This window comes from Chiloscyllium plagiosum, unplaced genomic scaffold, assembly GCF_037043375.1.
Source record: "Chiloscyllium plagiosum isolate Xiang-an unplaced genomic scaffold, Cpla_swu_hap1 HiC_scaffold_18, whole genome shotgun sequence".
Lineage (NCBI taxonomy): Eukaryota > Metazoa > Chordata > Chondrichthyes > Orectolobiformes > Hemiscylliidae > Chiloscyllium > Chiloscyllium plagiosum.
This window is the reverse complement of record NW_028270156.1, coordinates 102,599,954-102,623,449: the sequence shown is the minus strand read 5'-3', so window position 1 is coordinate 102,623,449 and position 23,496 is coordinate 102,599,954.

Sequence of the window (23,496 nt, the reverse complement as noted above, 5' to 3'; positions counted from 1 at the left end):
GGGAACATAGAGGTTATAGAAGGGAAGGACATCAAATAATCAGCTTCACTGGGGGATGAAAAGTAGGGAGAAAACTATTGGGATTGAAGACAGATTTTTAGAATCCTAGATGAAGGAATTAATAACAGGAGATTTCCAAGTCAAGACACAATCCAGCACAGTCAACATAGTTATACGAAGGATAAATCATGTTTGAATGATTTGACTACCTTTCTTTAAATAAAACATAACAAGCTAGTTGGATAAAGGGGATCATATAGATGTATTATATCTGGACTTCCAGATATCAGTGCATAACGTGCCTCGCAAAATATTAATATGGAAGACAAGGACACATGGGGTTAGGAACATTTTACTTGCCAGGGGAGATGATTAGCTAACCAGTAAAAACCATGATATGGAGTCTCTGGTTTTGGACTGGTTTGGACAAGGTCAAAAATCAAACGACACCAGGTTAGAGGCCAATAGGTTTATTTGTAAACACAAGGTTTCCTTGCGCTGCTCCTTCATCAGGTGTAAGAGAGAGGAAGACCTTAAACACAGAAGTTATAAGAGAAGATCAAAGGGTTGTACAACTTATGCACATGAATTGTACACACCTAAGATGGCGCTTAAATACTTAATCAGTTAGAATGGAGATGCAAATTTGATTGATTAATATGCAAATTGCAGAATTTATTTCAAGTCACTCTTGAAAATACCTTCAAGAAAATGGAGATTAGATTAGATTAGATTACTTACATTAGATTAGATTACTTACAGTGTGGAAACAGACCCTTTGGCCTAACAAGTCCACACCGCCCCGCCAAAGCGCAACCCACCCATACCCCTACATTTACCCCTTACCTAACACTTCGGGCAATTTAGCATGGCCAATTCACCTGACCTGCACATCTTTAGACTACGGGAGGAACCGGAGAACCCGGAGGAAACCCACGCAGACACGGGGAGAAAGTGCAAACTCCACACAGTCAGTCGCATGAGGCGGGAATTGAGGCAGCAGTGCTAACCACTGTGCCACCGTGCCGCAAGTAACACATGCGGTCAGACAATGTATTCTAAGTGTGAGACCTTGTTTGGACGCTGTCTGTGCCTTCATCTGGAGTCAGACTGGTTTTATTTACAAAGTAGGAGTTTGCAAAATATCACATTGACTGACTGTCCACAAATTGTATGTTTTTGGAAGAAAATAAAATGCATCTGCAAATGCAAATGGTCAATTGCAAATTCACCCCGCAGATTTATATGTGCATACGTGTGCGTGCGTATGTAGGAGAGTGGGGCGTGTCTGTGTGAAGGGGGTCGGGGGCGGGGAGAGAGAGAGAGAGAGACATTCCATGTACATGTGAGAGAGAGTGAGGAGTGTGTGTGTGAGAGTGTGGGAGGGAGAGAGTGCATGCGTGCGTGTGACAGAATGGAGTGCGCGTGTGTGCATGTGAGAGAGGGAGAGTGTATGTGGAGCAGATAGGGAGAGTGTGCATCAGTGTATGCAACGGGGAGACTGAGAGTATGTGCTTGTCCAGGCGAAAACACAGATACAGCAAATCTCTTTCCCCCCACACACGCACTGCGTGGTTTCAGAGCTTCCCCTCTCTGCAGCCTCTGATCCATTTGTTGTTCACGTTACACACCAAGAAGCAGTAACTACAGTCCCCATGCTCCATCCAGAGTTGGGTCAGCAAATCCTAAGGTCTCCCTGAATGTCTGACGCAGCTCACAGCACAACCTCCAGCAAACCATCCCAGCCACCCCATTAGCTTTTCAATAACAGGAGTCAGTCAGAAGCCCCTCAGCTCCAAGTTAGATGCCTGTTCCTTTACAATTATTCTCCAGAATTTTCCTCGTGTTACTGACTGCACGATCAACTGAGAGAGACAAACAGACGTTCCGTGAGCAGGCGCATATCAAGTTTCAAACACGTGAGTCAAAGCTGCTGGAACACCCTTGTCCATGGAGAACCACATGGGACACATCGGGAAGGGAACAACAGCCTGACACATACCATTTCACTGTTTCTGAGCTTCACAATGCCAGCAATCGATACAGGAGGGAGTCAAAAACTAAGGCCAGGGAAGATACAGCAAAAAAACAAATAGCTCATTAACTGATAACTTGCTGAATATATGGATAAGGAGATGGGGGGATTTGAATAATTGGATAAATGAGACAACACTGGGCCAATTCACAAGAATGCAAACAAAGAATAAAGGCATTGCCAGATCTGCTGGAATGGTCCATTGCCTCAAATCCTGAATCTGCTTCAGAGAACCAGCCCAGACACCATAAACTGGGGTAAGGTAACAGCTACGATGGAGAGCTGTGCAAGCCGTGCTAGAGGATTACTCCATAAACTGGACTATCTGTACAACATGAGGAGCATTGCAAACCTTTTCCAGGATATTGCCACCGTCTACCACTACCCTCTGACTCCTACCTTTGAGCCAGTTTTGCAACCAAATGACTTTCAAATGAACCAACCTTGTTAAACAGATGACCATGCACAATGTTATTCAACGCCTTACTGAAGTCCATATCGACAATGTGCACCAATCTATCTTAATTAATCTTTTTAATCGCTTCTTCAAAACAATCTCAGTCAAGTCAGTGAGACACAATATTGCTTGCACTAAGTTATGTTGGATATCCCTAATCAGTCGGAACCTTTCAAAATGTGTGAAAATCCGATGACTCATAATCCCTTCCAACAACTAACCCACCACTGACGTCAGGGTCACTAGCTTTTCCCTATTACCCTTCTAAATCCTTTAAGTAGTGGCACCACGTTACACAACCTCCAGTCTTCCGGCACTTTACCTGTGGCTATTGATGATAGCAAGGGGCCCAGCAATCACTTGGATATCTTCCCACAGAGTTCTAGCGTACATCCAATAAAAGCCAGGACATTTACCTCCCTTTGCATGTTTTAAGACCTCGAGTAGCTCCGCTGTAATGCAGACAATTTCCTAATGACACTACTTATTCCTCAAGTTCTCTAGCTTCCATATCCTCCTGCATGGTAAATACTGATGCAAAATATTCGTCCAGGATCTCCCCCATTTCTTGTGGTTCTGCACATGGGCAGCCTTGCTGATGTTTAAGGATGTCCTATTCTCTCCACAGTTACTCTTTTGTCCTTGACATATTTGTAGAATTCCTTTGGATTCTCCTTAAGCTATTGCATGTCCCCTTTTTATGCTCCCAATTTCTCTCTTAAGTATACTCTTGTTGTCTTCAGAATCTTCTAGTGATTCACATTAAATCAGGAATTAAGAGGCTAATGATGACCATTCCGATTGTCGGAAAAATCCTTCTATATCACTGACACCCTTTACGGAAACAAACTGTCATTCTTATCTGGTTTGGCCTACAAGTGATTCCAGACCAACAGCTATGTGGTTGACTGCTAACTGCCCTCTGGGAAATTAGGGATGGGTAATAGATGCTTGCCTAGCCAGAGACGCCCTCATTGTGTGAATGAATTAAGAAAAAAAAACTTCAATTCCTGCTGTCTATACCTGACATATGCTTCCCTTTTATCTGTGACCAGAACCTCAACTTCTCCAACCCTCCAGCATGCCTTACACGTACCAGCCTTACCCTTCACCCTAACAGGGACATAATGTCTCTGTACTCCTGACATCTCATTTTTGAAGGCTTGCTACTTCCCAACTGACTCCCCTTCTCTGCGAATATCTGTCCCAATCGACTTTGGAAAATTCTTAGTTAATATCATCAAAGTTGGTTTTCAACAATTTAGATCTTTAAATTCTGACCTGCTTCATCCCTTTCCATCTCTATTTTAAAACTGATAGAATTATGATGACTTGCCATAAAGTGTTCCCCCACTGAAACCTCAACCACCCCTCCCCACTGCCTTATTTACCAAAGGTAAGGTGACGTTTAGCTCCTTCTGTGTGATCGAGAGAATTGGTCATGCAGCTGCAGAGTTGTAATTGGGATTGGGGTCAGCAGAATCTTCGACTCATTGGTTTGAATCTAAAAATAATTTGTCTCAGTGCCATTTTCATTGAGTGTGACAGAGGGATTGTCTGCACGAGGCTGAGCTAGTTTCCTGTGCTATCTTATCGGACTCACCTCATTCGCTACCCACCCCACCCCATGGTGTCCCTCTCCTTCAATACCAGCCCGATTCTCCCACCCATCAAGGTTGGAGGTATTCACCATCACCCACATGCCCCTTGGTCTTCCGTGATCTTTGGCACTGGTGCCATCTTTAAAAGGCCAATAGGCACATGGTTGAGTTTTCTCAGGTTAGAGCTGCCCTGCACAATTTACCCTGAGCATGGCAGATAAGGGGCAATTACACTGCGGTTTGTCGACAGGGGCACAGAGGTCCTGCTGGATGGTCTAGTACAGAGGGGGACCATTCTCTTCCCAGAAGGGGCCCCACCGCCAGACCCAACGATCATGGTCAGGGCTCACCACCCAGTATGCAGCACCTTCCCCCTCTCTCTAACTCTCACTCGCTTTCCACTCTACTACAGTTCCTTCACTATTAGAGCCACATGGATACAACACTGTTGGCTGACTCCCTCTGGTCACGGCACCATCTCCCCCCCCACCACCACCTACATCATCTCTTATTCCAGGACAAACAGCTTGGAATAGGATTGAAAGAGCGAAGCCGTGTGGTGGAGTGCCCGATATCCATCTCCGCACCCCACCCTACCCCCGCGCCCAATTTACCTGTGTGTCTGCATTTCACTCTGTGAGTATCTATACATGTGTTCAGGTCTGACAGTGTCTGCAGTGTTTAAAATGACGCAATCTCTCCCTCAGCTGGCCTCCACACCCTACTGCAGTGACAGTGGCAGAGGGTGATAACCTTCGAAGATTCAGTCTGGGAGGGAGAGAGGGCAGCAGCTCACATCACCATCCAAACTGACAGCACCTTCAACACATACACCTCCCCCCAACGTTCCCACCCCCACTCCAACACACACACACACACAATGCTGGCAACTGGAGGGTTGCAAATATATTTGGGCCTGTCGGAATGGAAATGCTCACCCCTGAGTGAACCATTTTGTCAGGGGATGAGGTGAATTTGTTTCTTATTCTGTGACTTTCAATACTTAAAAATTACGTGAGAAAGTATTGAAAAGTCGCGAAAAAGGCGCAGTGGTGTTGGTAATGACACAGGAACAAAATTGCTTTGTATCAGACAAAATTGCTTTGTATCAGACAAAGATATTATTTGAAAAATCAAATGGCCGTGCAATTTGAGAGATTCACAGGAATGGATTTATCATCTTCTCAGAGAGTAAAAAACTGTGCCACTGATGCAGTGGTGCGGGGAGGCCAGCAGAGGGAGGTATTGTAAGAATCTAATCATAAAATTCAGTGTTTTGCACTGGTGCCTCATGGTGCCAGGCACCTAGGCTCGATTCCACCCTCGGGCGACTGTCTGTGTGGAGTTTCACATTCTCGCCATGTTTGCCTGGGTTTCCACCGAGTGCTCTGGTTTCCACCCACAGTCCAACGATGTGGAAATTAGGTGAATTGGCCAAGATAAATTGTCCATAGTGCCCAGGGATGTGTAGGTTAGGGGCGTTAATCGGGGTAGACGTAGGATAGTTGGGAAATGGGTCTGGGTGGGTTACCCTTCGAAGGGTCAGTGTGGATGCGTTGGGTCAAAGGGTCTGTTTCCACACTGTAGTGATTCTGTGAACTCTATGAACAACAGGGACAGACAGAGAGAGAGGAGGAGGGAGACTTTGATTCCAATTTCAATCTATTTACTTCAAAAACAACACTGCACAGAGATGCAGACAGAGGTACACACAAACTGAGATACTGACACTAACACACATAACATATGCCCACAGAGATACGCACATAGATATGGACATTTACACACAAACACACGAACATTACCCCATATAGAGGCACAGACTGCCCTTAATACAGAGATATATACTTTTTTTATTAATACGTTATCAAGGGTCAGTCGGAGAAGGCAGGAGAATGGGATTCAGAAATATTTTAGCCGCGATCAAATGCTATGGAAGACAAGATGGGCTGAATGGTCTAATTATGCTGCAGGGTTCATTGCTCATTTGATCTTGTGGTACCTGGGATTGTCTTTCCACGAGGCCAGTGGAGGCTGAATTGGCTAAGTATTTGATTTAGGAGATTTAATGGGAGTGGGGCCAAGTTTGAGGGGCTGAGTGGTTGATATCAGTTTCTCATTGTCGACTCCTTATATATCAAAAGAATGGTGATTGGTTTGAGGGGAACACATTTTTAGAAATTTTTTAGATTAGATTACTTACAATGTGGAAACAGGCCCTTCGGCCCAACAAGTCCACACCGACCCGCCGAAGCGCACCCACCCAGACCCATTCCCCGACATTTACCCCTGCACCTAACACTACAGGCAATTTAGCGTGGCCAATTCACCTAACCTGCACATTTTTGGAGTGTGGGAGGAAACCGGAGCACCCGGAGGAAACCCACGCAGACACGGGGAGGATGTGCAAACTCCACACAGTCGGTCGCCTGAGGCGGGAATTGAACCCGGGTCTCTGGCGCTGTGAGGCAGCAGTGCTAACCACTGTGCCACCGTGCCGCCCACGAATAAGGGCATTCCCATTTCTGACTGAGACAGGGATGTTTGTTTCTCTTTCGGGTTGTGTGATCTGTGGTGTTCTCGTGCCCAAGGAGCAGTGAAGACTGGGTTACTGAAAACAATCAAGGCTGAGTTCCATAGACCTTTGATGAACAAGATAATCCATGTTTATTCGGAACAGACAGGAAGGGGATGTTTACTTACAATCACATCAACAATGCACATTCTGAATGGTGCAGCAGGTGCGAGGGGCTGAATGGCCAGCTGTTGCTTCTAACCCATTTGTTGATCTCTCAAGCGCTCCGTAATCTTACAGGGGTAAAGAAAGATCTCATTCAGCCAGTCAGCATAATTATAATGAGACAGGAGGAGACCATTCTGCCCTCTAAGGATTTATGCAGGAATAGATTGAAGTCATTCAGCCCGCTAAGTACATTACACAGTGTAAGATGAGGTAATCCAACCTTTCCAGCCTTCTGCCCAGCAACAAGGGAAACCCGGTTAACTATCTGGGAATAAACTTTCGGGATAGATGATTATTTTCAGGTTGTAAAGTTGTAACTTGGTGGAGTGTCTCAGGGATCAGAGTGAGATTTTCAACTATTTACAATTTACACCAATGACTTGGATGAGAGGACTGATTGGCTTGGAGCTCAATTAGCTCATTCACCAAGATAGTCATTTAACTGGACATGGAGACTCTGCAATGGGATACAGACAGGGGACGTTAGTGAGCAAATCTTTGGCAGAAAACAGTATAATGTGGGTTAAGGGAAGCCAGTCTTGTGTTGAAAAGCTAAAACAACAGTAACCTACTTAAATGGAGAAACATCTATGGACTCATTGGTACAGAGGCATTTGGACGTCCTGGTACATGAACCACATAAAGCCACATCTCTCAGCAGATTCAGCAAGTGATTAGGAAAGTGTAGCGAATGATGCTGTTTCATGCAAAGGTTATTGGGTATAATCATCGGGATGTTTTACTGCATGTGGACAAGACAATGCTGAGACTACATCGGATATATTGTGTGTAGTAATGAAACCCTAAACTGAAAGAAAAATATGCAATTGTTTCAGAAGCTTTTTACAGATGTTTCACTTTACTCTTTGCTAGCATGAAGGCCAAATGGAATTATAGTTTCATACAGCACGAAAACAGACCCTTCAGTCCAGCTCATCTGTACCGACGAGATATTCCATTCTGATGTATTACAATTTGCCAACATTAGACCATAGTGCTATAAACCTTTCTTATTCATACACCATTCATTGTCTCTTAAATGTTGTTATTGTACCAGCCTCCACCATTTTCGCTGCCAGCTCATTCCATGCACACACTACACTCTGCATAAAAATGTTACCCTTCAGGTATCTTTACAAATTTGCCCTTCCCACCTTAAATCTGTACCCTGTGGTTTTGTCTCCTCCGGCCTTGGAAAATAACCACGCCTCTAAGCCCCTCATGGCCTCTACAAGTTCGGACCTCTTCATGCTTGAGAATGAGAGATGTTCATATTAAACCACATAAGCCCGTGAGGAGAGTTTATTGGGGCGTAGCTAATGGATGAGAGAATAAAACTAAGGATTCTGTTTTAGAAAACAACATACTCATTTTAATACAGTACTATGAAGACATAAATTTATTGTTCAAAAATTATGCAGACACATATACACATGTCTTCAAATTATAAATTACAAATCATTTCAAAATGGTGCAGATAACAGGGATGGAGTCATGCATTCAGGGAAATGCTCAACCAGACCTGATATAGACCAGGTTGATGTTCGGGTCACATTATTGCATGTTTCCGATCAGAGAGGGAGAAAATGCAATCTGTCGTAGAAATAAACAGCCATTGCTCCATCTCTACTTGTACTTCTCGACTTGTACTTGCAACATATGAGAGCTAAAAACCAATCAGACATCTTTAGCACTTTTTGAGGGTTACTGCTGAGGATTTAATGTGATCTTACCACTGACTGCAGCAAAGGGTATTCAGCCAAATCCAACTATTCCAGGAGAGAGCCCAGAGCTAGCAGCTTCTGTGAGGCAGAATAACTTCAAAGGCAGAATCACAATTGCAACAGTTTCAAATTTGCTTTTGTCATGAAATTAACTGTTATTTGGACAAAGCTCTTCCGAACTAATATTCTGCAGTTTCATTTTTTTTTCTGTTCTGCCTTCAGATGTGTGTGTGTGTGTGTCTGTGTGTATGTCTTTGTGAGCATGTTTCTCTTTCTCAGATTTATACAAAATAAATTTTGATGTACATATTGTCAATGTTCAAATTGTATATCTTTTGTGTGTATCCATCGTAATTCGAGTAAAGTTGCTTTGGTTTTAGATTAGATATTTTTAAAAATTGAGGAAACCTATCTGGCTTGTTCCTAACGTTGAACCTGACCCAGTCTGAGACGGATATCATTTACAATATCACACTTAGTTACACTGATAATTTTTCGTGACCTCTGGAGGACTGGGACTAGAAACAGAAACAATGAATCTCTAATCTTGGTAGGAACAGGGATAAGGAGGTATTCTCAAAAGGCCATTTGAGTGGGAATTCTCTGCCCCACAGGCTTGTGGTATCTGTGTGTTTGCGTTTACTTAAAGATGTGTTCGTTAAATATTTGACGGGAAAGTGACTCAAAGATAATGATCTGCAGTTGGGAACGTGGGACTGGAACCGCAATCTGATCAGTCACAATCTTAGTTCCTGGTGGGGCAGGGACCCACACCTGTTTCTCAGTTCGACTTTGCTCCATTCCATTCAGCCCCTCAATCTGCTACTCAAGAGCAGTTGGAGACTACTTAATCCTACTACCTGGTGCACAGAAACCGAGGTGACCATTCAGCTCCTGAATACAGTCAGACATGATCTGGCGTGGATTGGGAAACGCTCTTGCAAAAAGAGTGGGTGTTACTGTGAAACAGTCCCCTCCTCTCTCTTTACAGAGGTTCTCCTGGTTCTATTTATTGTTCATGTTATAGACCTAGATTCAAAGTGAATAATGCCCTCATACTGTACCCAGATAGTGATCACAAAATTTTCTGGTCTCTCTGACTTCCAGACTTCCAGAAAAATAACAACGATGAAACTTCCAATAACAGAATGCAAGAACAAAAAAAGCAGGATAGATCATTCAGCTCCTACAGCCCGCCTTTCCCTTTAATAGGGTCATGGCTGATCTGCTCTCGGCCCCAGCTCCCAGTGCCTGACGTGTCAAACATCCATCCATCCCTGTCTTTCAAGTATCTCAGTAATCTATCTCCCCTACCTCTTTGGAATAGAGACGTGCCGACGGTCACTCCCCTCTGTGAAAAGAAAACACATCGCACACATACAGCGTGACCTTTTGACATCAACTAAATATATGAACACCAGGAAAGAATGACTGGCCCTGATAACAAGGCAGTATTTGACTGATGATTGAATCAAAGAACCTGAAGAAATTGTAACTTAATGGATGTTAGGAGGAATCTCCCCACCGGTTGGAGTGATTCAGCACAAAGAAGATGGCTGTGGTTCTTGGACATCCACCACCTCAGTCCCGGGACATCTCTGCGGGAGATTCACAGCACAATCTTCCTCAGTTTCTCCTCAATGTCTTTCCCCCCATCATAAGCTCAGAAGTGGGGAAGGTCAATGGAGATCACACAATGTTCAGAATTATGTGTCCTCCCTCAGCACCTGTGAACACGTGCAGCAAGACCCGGGCATCATTCAGGCTTGTGCTGTTAAAAAGTCGGTAACATTCATGTAACAGTACTGCTGGACATTGTGCATTACTACAGTAAAGGGAAGAGCTCATTCAGCACCTCAAGCTCGCTTCACAGGAATGTGAGAAGCTCATTCAGTCTATCAACACTATTGGATAAGAATTGGGATAGCCTATTCAATCCCTCCTGCCTATTACACAGGAAGAGAAGGAGCCCAGTCAAACACATTGAGCTGTTAAACAGGAACCAGGGATTGCCCAATCAGGCCCTTGAGCTTCTCCAATGACACCAGGAGGCGGCCATTCAGCCCCTCAAACCGCTTGTACAGAAATAGGAGGATGTTATAGACACCCCCACATGATAAATCAATGAAGAGAAGAGACTGCATGGATACACCGCTCCATGTTGTTCCTCCTGGCTCCATTGCTAATTATACACAACTGATACATCAATTTGGTTTGCTGATGGTGACGAGAGAAGACAAATGTTTCATGTGAAGTCTCAAGGAAGCATCTTTCATCTCTGAGAAGGTAGACTGGTGTTCTCTATGGAGGGCAGAAGCTATTGTGAATGGCTAACTCTTTCAGAAGTAAGGCATTGTCGCTGCTGACAGAGTTGTGAACAATGTGACGCTCAGTGCAGGGCCACATGCCATTTGCAGATTGAGGTGGTAAGACTTCAGTCAGAGCCTGAAGCAGTCTCTCAACCAACATGGGAGCTCCACAGAACTACATAAAGTTCCCAGAAACACGTATCATGGGGAAAATGCAATTTCTCATGCCAGCAATGTCTTTAAATGAAAATAATGTGTGTTCGTCCATGATCTTCAAGTTTCAATGTAGTAGACTCTTATTCTCTCACCGTGCTACAAATTAAACATCCATTTCAGATTAAGATTAGATTACAGATTACATTACAGTGTGGAAACAGGCCCTTCGGCCCAACAAGTCCACACCGACCCGCCGAAGCGAAACCCACCCATACCCCTACATTTACCCCTTACCTAACACTACGGACAATTTAGCATGGCCAATTCACCTGACCCTGCACATCTTTGGACTGTGGGAGGAAACCGGAGCACCCGGAGAAAACCCACGCAGACACGGGGAAAACGTGCAAACTCCACACAGTGGGTCGCCTGAGGCGGGAATTGAACCCGGGTCTCAGGCGCTGTGAGGCAGCAGTGCTAACCACTGTGCCACCATGCCGTCCTTCATGCTCTCTTCATGCTACCATCATGCCAGCGATTATTGATTTATAAAGGAGAGAAATTCTGTCCACAATAGCCCAAATACTGCCTCAACAATACTCCACAACTCCTACACATGATTCATTTTGTAATGAAGGCTGCCATTTCATTTTTTTGTCCTGATTAATGGATGCCCTGCATGAACCTGCTCGTGACTTATGACCAAGGACATCCAGGTCCTTTATTGCCAAAAGCACTTCCCAACCTCTCACCTTCTAATAATTACATGAAAAGGACTGTACGTGTTGTTCACAGTCAAATCACTTCTTTGTGTTACAAATAGCGGTGTTCCAAGGATGCATGTGATACCCAATCAGTCGTGACCTTCTGTCCAAAGGAGGACCCTAGTCTCTGTTCTCGCCATCATCCAATTCTCAATACATGTAGGATATCCCTCTTCCCCAAGGACTGTAACTTTTTTCACTCACCTGTTTGCAACCGTGTCAACCTTCTTCTGAAAATCCAAATACACCGTTCCCACTAGTTCTCACTCGTCGATGTCACAACCAATATCCTCCATATACCCTAGTACGTTTTTCAACGATAGATTTCCTGTCCTGAATCTAGGTTGACGCTGCTCAATCATATCATTGTTCTCCAATGTTCTATTTATGATTAATTACAAAAAATGCTCAAAGCTTCCTCACTAGTGACGTAAACCTATCCCCCAGTTGGTTTTCTGTTTTCACCCTCCGTCCTGTTGTAAATATGTGTGGTCATAATAGCTGCTTTCTAGTAAGCAGGATCCTTTACAGAATCTATAGAGCTTTGACCACCCTCATATAATTAAGCAAGCTATCCAGCAAGCTCAATTCTCCAACCCTATCTCTGTAGCCCTCTAAATTCATCACTCATCTGCTCCAGCAGCTTACCAACCTTCAACACAATGAGTTTTTCCCAGTACTTCAACATTACTAATTCTAAATTTCCTGAAGTTCCTCGCTTTCGCAGTCACCCTGTTCTCTAGTACTTCCAAAAAGATTTTATGTTGCGTCTTCTGTTTGCACAGAACCAATATGTTCACCTGACTGGACAGAGATGGCTTCTGTCACCTCGTGAGTACGTGAGATTCTGGCATAATGGATATGTCCCCCATACCTGGCAAGTTCCAGAATCAAAATGTTTGATGGACATTTTGAGTACAGTCCTCTCCCTAGTGTGAGACTGCACAGCTCTGTGATCTCCTCATTGTTGAAATAAACTGGCTTCACTATTTGCACCTGGGAAAGGTATACCATTGGGAAATATTTGTGGAAATCTCAGTAAGGACAGTGCAGTGCTCTGGTCCTCCCTATGCAGTCTCTGTAGACCCAGATACACTGTCAAATCTATCCCCATACCTTGCACAGAGTAGGAACACCAGGTTCTCTGGTCTCCCTGAATGCATGCAGCAGCTGACAACACAAATCCAGGAAAACCATCCAGAGAACCAACACTGACTTTCTAATGTCAGGAGCAAGTCAATACTTACATATATGGCACACCCACTAATGTATAAAATGCCTGCCTCACCTCTGTTTCTATTCCTGGCTGATAAACTGTTACATTTCAGTGCAGTCCCTGAAATATGAATAGTTCTGCTCTCCATGGAAATAGTTGACAATGTAACTGCACAATTTTCTGTACCTCAGTCACGATAACAGCAACATCGCTATTGATGGCGGAGGTGCTGGGGAGGTGATGGTCCAGCGGTAGTTTCTCTAGACTATAAATTCTGAGATTTCCACAAATATTTCCCAATGGTATACCTTTCCCAGGTAATGACCCAAACCCGGACATCAATCCCGCCATATCAGACGCTGGAATTTGAATTCAATAAAATATTTAGAATTAGCAATCTAATGAAATATTGATGGTTGTAAAAACTAAGAGCATCTGGCTCACATGTGTCATTCAGGGAAGGAAATTTGCTATCTTCACTGGTGTGGCCTACATGTGATTCCAGATCATCAGCAGTGGTAGACTCTCAAATGCTCTTTGCAATGGCCAAGTCTGATATTCAGTTATGCACTACAAGGTCTCAAAGAAGTGAAACCAGACAGACCTGAGCACTGCCAGTCTACAGCACGTCGACGTGCAGTGGTTCAGAGATGCAGTTCCCCAGCACTTTCTCAAATCAACTCGGAAAGAGAAATAAATGCTGGCCCTACCAACAACACCCATGACCCATTAATGAAGAAAAGAAGATGACCACGCCCAGCATGGAGAGATAGAGGGGACAGAACTCACTCGAAACAGGGACCTGGATATATATCTACTTGGGCATGATACTCAGGAATATTGGAAAAGGTGAAAAATAAATGAAAATGATCTCCCAATTTATTTCCATACCGGTTGATTATCCACAGTCCCTTTGTTTATATTTTTTGATGTCTCTATTTCGCCATATATTCAACACAATCCACCAACACATATTACACTATTTCTCAGCTGCTTTCATGTCTGATGCATGGGGAGTGGACGCAAAATGCTAACTCTGTTTTTCTCTCGACAGAAGCTGCCAAACCTACTCGATTTCCCCAGCACTCTGTTTCCTTTTGGTTCAGAACCCCAGTATCTTTCTTTATTTGATTTAACCTTTATTTTTGTTATTTTATGGGACATTGGCCCATCGAGTCCACACTGACCCTCTGCAGAGCACTGCACCCAGACCCACCTCATACCCCATTCTTGCATTTCCAATGGCTAACCCGACTCCTACCCTGTCCCTGCGTCTCCCATAGCTAACACACCTAGCTGCACATGATGGGTAATTTAGCATGGTCTATCTACTGAACCTGTGTGCACTGTGAGAGGAAACTGAACCTAACAGAGGTGTATAAGAGCATGAGAGGTATGAGCAGAGTGAACAGACTGCAGCTGTTCCCTTTAGTCAAAGGGTCAAAGTAAGGAAGATCACGTTTAAAATAAAAGACAAGACATGAAGAGAGTATTTGTGGAATCTGCTTTGAACCCAGACGATTGTTTGTGTCTAGAATGCATTACCTGAGAGGGCGGATAAGAAAGGAAACCACACAAACTTTATAAAGCACTTGTATCAGCATTGGATGGTGCAGACTCAATGGGCCTTGTCTTTAAAACATTATTTCATGTGGTGGCAGCCATGAAAGCTCTGATTTATTCTGAAGCAGCAATCAATGAGACTTGTTGGTTTGTTCCATCGAACTGTGCTCAGTAAGTGGCGAGATTACAAATCAGCATCATCCCATGGAGTATCAGTACTTACTCAACCTAGGACTGCCCAGACACCTCTTAAAACATCCATGTTAATTCACATGCTCAGTACAAGAATCGTCCAACGACAGCATCAGCATTATTTCGGCTGTTTGACACCATTATTTTAAGGACACCAATAACATAGAAACAGACTTTGCTTCATTATTATATAGATTTCTTGTGTAAGGTTGTTATTTCTCTGAAGAATAATAAATTCCTTCTCATATATTCGCATTGAAAAAGAGTTTGTTTCCTATGAGCGACTTGTGTAACACTCCATCCACCAGCAGTAATATTTACTCCCATTTAAACCGGTACATAAGATGCACAGCCGGCACTCTCTCTCAACCGCCACTTGGATGGACCAACACCAACTGGACTGGAACGTCTCAACGGCAATTAATGCTGGTCTAGCTCCATTAAAATCCCAAATGAACACAGAACATAGAACATAGAACAATACAGCACAGAACAGGCCCTTCGGCCCACGATGTTGTGCCGAACATTTGTCCTGGCTTAAGCACCCATCCATGTACCTATCCAATTGCCACTTAAAGTTCGCCAATGATTCTGACTCTGCCACTCCCACAGGCAGCGCATTCCATGCCCCCACCACACTCTGGGGAAAGAACCTACCCCTGACATCCCCCCTATACCTTCCACCCTTCACCTTAAATTTATGTCCCCTTGTAACACTCCGTTGTACCCAGGGGAAAAATTTCTGACTGTCTACTCTATCTATTCCCCTGATCATCTTATAAACCTCTATCAAGTCACCCCTCATCCTTCGCCATTCCAATGAGAAAAGGCCTAGCACTCTCAACCTATCCTCGTACGACCTATTCTCCATTCCAGGCAACATCCTGGTAAATCTCCTCTGCACCCTCTCCAAAGCTTCCACATCTTTCCTAAAACGAGACGACCAGAACTGCACACAGTACTCCAAATGTGGCCTAACCAAGGTCCTGTACAGCTGCAACATCTCCTTATGACTCTTGAATTCAATCCGTCTGCTAATGATCGCTAATACACTATATGACATCTTACACGTTCTATCCACCTGAGTGTTTTCTTTCAAATAGCTATGAACATAGACCCCAAGATCCCTCTGCTCCTCCACCTTACGAAGAACCCTACCGTTAACCCTGTATTCCACATTCTTATTTGTCTTTCCAAAATGGACAACCTCACACTTGACAGGGTTGAACTAAAAAGAAATACGATTTTCAAATAATTATTAAACAATGAGGGCATCTTATTGATCCAATGAATTTGTCGCTGTCGTTGATGTTGTGTGATCTATTTCCGTGAAACCATTTCTTGCATAAATTGAAAGATTAAAAGCTCAAGTCACAGATACACGGTAACGCAACATTTAAACGCAAAAGGCCAGGGAACCGTCGGCTATAGATCTTCAGGTAGCTGGAAATAAGGTGGTTTGGTGTTTTCTGGCTGATGTAGTTGTATTGGGCTGGAGGGTCGGTTTGTATGCTGTATGACTGTCACTTTAATTGTTGGAAACAGAGAATGTGGTCTCACTATTTCCAAAGCTTGTGAGCATCAAATCGTGAGGAATACAATCTACCAGGACACACAGGATTTGAAGCTACATCATTCTCCCATCACTATCAAATTGTTAAGAACCTCGTTTCTCTCTTTGTAACATACCTGTTCCTGCACCACATGAATCTCTGGTGTCTATCACCATATTCTGAATAGAAATTAAACACAGGCAACAGAATGCTGGCCTTGGTAATGAAACGCACCTCACAGGAACAACTGAAAGAAACCTGCTGTATTAAAGCTATCCATTCGATTTCTAAAGCAGTTTCAAGCGAGGCTTTCCCTTTGTCCTGTGCTCCTGACTTCGTTACAACATCATGAATCTTTCCTGAGTGCTTTGGAGTGCCATTTTAAAAGTCACATATGGAAAGCTGTGCCCAATAATCTAAAAGGAAAAGTCTTCATGTTAATGAGAAACGTGTCATTTTTTTCGGTATCTAAAGACAACAGAAATGTAGAAACTAGCGTCAGGAGTAAGGAATCAAAACAGCTCCGTTATGCAATAAGGTCGTGGATGATCTGATTGTGACCACAATCACACATTCCTCATTTGCCCTTCCAAGGTTAGTGCGTCATTCTTAGTCAATAATCTGCCTGCCTCTACCTTAGGAATATTCAATGTCTTATTCTCCAATACTATCTGGGAAGAGAATTCTACAAAGACACAACACAATGAGATGATTACACCAAATCACCAACTTCTTAACAGAGACATTCTTCAGTTTTATAATCCATCCAATCATTGCAATTTCTCATACAAGCTGAAACATTGTTTCAGAATTCAACTTGAAAGATTACTTGGAATATTCTGGGGTTCAACAAGATCACATGTTGTGCGCCTAAAGCCCAGCAGATCCAGAGCCATCAATTCAAGATTTCCTCCAGAAATATATGCAGCTGAGTGAATCTTCTATGGATTGCATTTCATATCATTGTGGCCATCACTCGCTCGATGTGCTTACACCATAACCTTGTAGATCTGTAGAAAATCGCCCCTACTTTTAAATGTATTCTGTTTCAGAAAGTTTCAACATTTATCTTAATTCCCTAAAAGTTTGATGTACACGTAAAGTTTTTATTTTGCAACCCAGGTGCCTGGTTCCTCTGTGCCTAAAGCCAATCTCTCCACTGAAATAATACATTATGTTTCCATTCAACCCGCCAATATCTTTGAGCGCAGATACATTTTTCCTACTATGTTCCACACACTAATATTTGCCTGTTCACTTGGCCCAACCTATATCTCTTTACAGACTCATGTCCTCTTCATATCTTCTTTCTCCAACAGTTTCAACATTTTGTATTCTTCCCTAATACAGACTGAATATTTGGCCAAAGAAACACCTATGGCGACATTTCAAAGTAATTTAAAATGAAATATTTTTACTCCATGTCTAAACAATAAATTTAAGATAAAGCTAAAGTGTGTTGCAGTCCTATCACTCAGTTCCCATTACTCAATGTAGGGTCAGATGGTGTGGAATGTTTGTGGGTAGAATTGAGGAACAACAAAGGGGTAAAACAATAGTTGGAGTAATGTACAGGCCATTGAATCGTAGTCAGGAGCTGGAGCGCATTTTAGACCAGGAGATAGAAAATATATGTAGGAAAGGCAAAGTTACAGTGAGTGGGGGCGATTTCAATATGCAGGTGGATTGGGAAAATCAGACTGGTAGTGGCTTGGAAGGAAAGGAATTTGTGGAATGTCTACAAGATGGCTTTTTGGAGCAGCTTATGTGCAAGCATCAAGGGAACGGGCAATATTGGATTTAGTGTTGTGCAGTGAGTCAGATGTGAGAAGAAAGCTTAAGGTGAAGGAACCCTTCGGAGGCATTGATCGTAATATGATTGAACCTAAACTTTAATTTGAGAGGGAGAAAGTAGAATTGGAGTTAATATTACAGCTGAATAAAGGCACCTACAAAGACATGAGGGAGGAGCTGGATAGAATTGACTGGCAGAGGAGCCGAGCAGGAAAGACAGTGGAAGAGTAATGGACGGAGTCTCTCGGAGCAATTTAGGAGTCACAGCAGAGATTCATCCCGAGGTAATAGAAGCATTGTACAGGGAGGATGAGGCATCCATAGATGACTGGGGTATGCATGGGTAGTGTAAAAGAAAAAGAGAAAGCAGATAACATGGCAAAATGGCAGTGGGAAACCAGAGGATTGGGAAGCTTACAAAGAGGAACAGAGGGCAACAAAATAAGAAATAAGGAGGCGGAAGCTTAAATATGAAGTTAAGCTATCCAGTGATAGAAAGGATGACCGTAAGAGTCTCTTTAGATATGTTAAGGGCAAAAACGGGAAGCAGAAGTGGATATTGGGGCACTGGAAAATGACGCTGGAGTGATAGCAGCGTGGAACAAATAATAGATGAGAAACTGAATAATTATTTCAAGTCAGATTTCATGGCGGAAGACATGAATAACATCCGAAAAATTCAAGAGAGTGAGGAGGCAGAGCTGATTAGTAGAAGTTGCTCGAAAAACTAAATGGATAAATAAGTTGGATGGAGACATTAATGGTCATCTTCCAGAAATTTTTGGAATCAGGGAGGGTCTCAGAAGACTAGAAAATTACGAACGTAACAACCTGTTTGTTTTTAATAAAAATATGATTTTTGAATTTTTTAAAACAAAATTACAAAAATAGTACAAACTAGTGTATACTGCTTTACAATAAAATAACAACCCCAATATAGAATTTAAAACAAACTACTAATCTATTCTCCAAACTAGCAAACCATGAAATAGGATATCCTACATTACTAAAACTAAACAATAGGAGAAAAGAAAATAAATAAGTAAATAAGAAACTAAATACATATTTTTTAAAAATTATATTCAGTCATAACAGAACCCGTATTGTTACAGGATTCCTCCTCTGGGGCCCCAGAACCAGCCAGAACCATTCCCACGGCTAAGCAAAGGCCCTGAACTATGTGGCTGATATATCTGTGTCAACGTAGTTCAAAAGGGTTTGCCATGTTCTTTAAAATAATTCCGCCTTTTGGTTCACCATATTCGTAAGGAAGTCAAGGGGGATATATTTCATGACTATCCTGTGCCAATTTGAAAGTTCTGAGGGACCTTCGGATATCCAGTTCATTAAAATGCTTTTCCCCGGACCAAAGAAAAGGATAATGAATAATTTCCTCCCGTATACATCCAAAGAAGGGAAATTTGGGGATCCCAAAAGTAGAGGCACTTGGTCCCATCCAATCTCCGTACCCAAAATCTTTGCCAAGGCATTCGCTACTCTGTCTGAATACATGCAGATCTTACGGCATATCCGCAGACAATGGGTGAGAGTACTAACTTCTGTTTTGCATGTAGGACACATTGGAGATGCTCCCTTCTTGAACTTTGCAAGTCACTCAGGTGCCATGTTAGCCCAATGAAGTATCTTGAATTGGATAGCCTGAGTTCTGTTACAGATCGAGATTTTCCTGACATTTTCCCAGACGTCCTCTCACATCTCTAAGGAGATTTCCATCCCAATTCTTGACTCGAGGTTTTATATAACCGTTCCATGTCCTTTGATACCTTATTAAATAGTTGGTAGTTGAGAGTACTGACCACGGGCAGACGCATCAGCCGAAGCACTCTCCTTTCCCTATCCGATTTATAAAGATCAATTATCAACATGGTCTTCTTTTGTATAAAGTCCCCTATTTGAAAATATCGAAAAAGATTTTTGCTATGCAGCCCAAACTTCTGACGCAGCTGTTTGAAGGACATCATGACCTCCCCATCGAACAGGTCTCCCAAACAGGAGATAGCTCTGGACTCCCAGGTTCTAAATCCACCATCACTCATCCCTGGCTGGAATCCCAACATTCCCACTTTAGGGGTATATGGAAGGTATTTTTGTAGGTTACCCTCATCCTGTCGCATTATCGTCCAGTCTTTAATTGTATGTAATACAATAGGATTTTTACAATGATCCGTGATAACTCTCACCTTGTCCATAAATAGTAGATTGATGAGGGGATATTTTCCTTGGGATGCCTCAGTATCTAACCCGATTGATTGTGGGTCACAAGAGACCCAAGCAGCTACGTAGGATAATAGAGAGCTCAATTGGTACCTCCTGAAATCCGGAAAATCCAGCCCACCCCTTACTTGTGGAAGCTCTAGCTTTTCTAATTTAATAAGGGGCCTTATATGACTCCAAATAAAGGAGCCGAGCCAACGATAAAGCTTACACAGCGCCTATCTCGGCAGTATCAAGGGGAGCATTCTCATTGCGTATAAAAGGCCAGGTAGGATATTCATGTTGACCAAAGCTATTCTACCTAGCCAGGATATCGGGCAATCTTCCCAGCGTTGAAGGTCCTATCATAATATCTCCAATAAATGTGTATTATTGACTTTATATAGCTGACCAAATGCCGGAGTATTAAAAATACCTAAGTAAAGAAACACTCCCAGTGACCACCGAAAGACAAACGGGATTCATCCGGAAAATTGGATATACTGGCAAGACCTCTCAGCGGCATGGCCTCTGATTTCACAAATTGATTTTATAACCTGAGAACATGCCAAATAAGTTAACCACTTGAATTAAGCGGGGCGCTGATGTCAATGGATCGTTTAAGAAAAGGAGGACATCAAATGCATAGAGAGTAATTTTGCGCTTACCCGAGCCAACCTCCGGAGCCATTTTATTAAAGTCAGCTCGTATAGTTTCTGCCAATGGCTCAATGACTGGCGTAAATAATAATGGTGAGAGAGGGCATTCCTGATGACAATCTCTGCCAATGCGAAAGCTATTTGAACTTAAACTGTTGGTGATCACCGCTGCTTTGGGATCATTATATAATACTGGAACCCATTTAGTAAAGACCTCTCCAGCACCAAACCATTCCAGCATATAAACGATATATGGCCATTCTACCCGATCAAATGCCTTCTCTGCCTCTAGGGAGACAACTAATCCCGGCATCGCTCCCTGCTGGCAGGCTTGTACCATATATAAGACTTTTCTCACGTTATTACTTGATCTGCGATCCTTTATAAACCCAATCTGGCCTTATTTAATAATGAATGGTAAAACCCTCTCCAGCCTTAATGGCAACTCTTTTGAGAGAATTTTAAAAGCCACATTCAACAAGGATATAGGTCTATATGAACAGCAGTCATCTGGGGCATTTTCCTTGTTAAGAATGAGACAAATATTTGCTTCTCTCGGAGAAGGCGAGAGGCAGCCCTGACTATGTGAAGAATTATACATATTTATAAGTGACCCGACTAATTCCCCGGTCAATTCTTTGTAGAACTCAGCCTGGAATCCATCTGGTCCTGGCGCTTTGCCACTCTGGAGCTGACTCACTGCCTCCTGTATTTTCTGGGTTGCTAGGGGGGCATTCAAGAACAACACCTGCTACCAGGTTAGGCCCGGGAGGGCAAGAAGTTTTAAAAATAAAGACTCTATCTTCCTTGTTCTATCCTCACAGCCCTGTGACCTATACAATTCGAAATAGAACTTTCTAAAGGCTGCATTAATCTTTTTACGATCACAAGTCAGGACATCAGCACCCTTTCCAAAGACGTAATGGCTTGGGGAGACTTCTTCTTTCTGGCAAGATATGCTAGATACCTGCCAGGCTTGTCACCATATTCAAATAATCTCTGCTTCGCAAGTAATAGCTCCCTCTTTGCTTGTTGAATAAGTGTTTGATTCAAAGTTGCTCTTAGGGCTGTGATCCGCTATAGTTTAGTAATGGAGACTCTATCCACATACGCTGTCTCACCCGCCGTCAGGCGAGCCTCGAGCAAACACTGTTATTCTCCCTTTTGTCTTTTCCAGGTCACAGAATATGAGATAACCAAGCCTCACACATAGGCCTTACCAGTCTTCCACATCACCGAAGGGTTACTGGCTGCGTTGGAGTTGATATTAAATTCCTGCCAGAAATATTTTATGAACTTACTATCCTTCAATAGGAAAGGGTCCATCCGCCAAATAGTTATGTTACCTACTTCAAAAAACAATATATTGAGTTCAAAAGTGTCGAGGGGATAGATGCATATCAATTCTGGTTTTGCACATGTGGATTAGAATAAAAAGTAAAGTCTTTACCCTCAGGGTGAAGACACCTCCAAACATCTACCAGCCCCAATTCCCTACTCAGATCCGCCAACTGCCTAGATCTCAAAGATATGCCCGCAGAGATCTTAGGTATTCTGTCCAGACTTGGGTTGATGATACAATTACAATCGCCCCCTATAACTGTGTGGTGCACCCCGAGAGCCATCAACTTGGAGAACACTTCCATCACAAATTTAAAAGGGTGCACCAGGGGGCAATAGAGATTCAAAATTCCATATTCCTCTCTATATATTAGGGTTTCAATTATTATATACCATCCAGACTCATCTTTTATTGGCTTAGCATTTGGATAAGAATGGGTACTCCCCTACTTTTTGAGCTCAAAGATGAAAAGAGCACCTTGCCAAATCCACCCTATTTCAGCCTCGAATTCTCCTTATCATGTAAATGTGTCTCCTGTAGAAAGGCTGCATCCACCCTTTCTTTTTTACGACTTGATAATATCTTTTTCCTTTTGATTAGTGAGTGGCTCTCTTTGACATTCCCTGTGCACCACCTAAACAAATCGCTAGCCATGATCGTCCAAGCAAACCAGAGACCCCCAAGGAGGAAGAACCCCACCCAAAAGACATTGACTAAAAACCAAAAACGATTCACACTTGAAAACACTCTTTAAACAGCGAAATCAAAACAACTGAGAACTACTCCTTAAAACAAATAGCATAAAACATATTTAAAATGAGACTTACTCCCTTGTTCACAAGGGGCACTACTAGCTTCCAATAATCCCGCTATAATATCCCAGCCAGAACCATGCCCTCGGCCCAGGCATTACAAAGTAGAGTAAATAAATTCCAATGCCTTATAAGACAGAGGTTAAAAGGGTGGGAGCTAACCCACCTATCCCGCTCCCCAATCTTCGCCTCATCAAATGCCTTGCTCTTTCTATGCACAACAACCCGGTAGGCCCGTTCAACCGGCACCCGGCCCAGCTCCTACTCCAGTTTCAGCAGCTGTGGGAGCCATTGCTTCAGGAAAGAAAAACGCATAGCTTCCTCCTCCTGTTTGGGAAGGCCCAGCAACCGAATATTTTTCC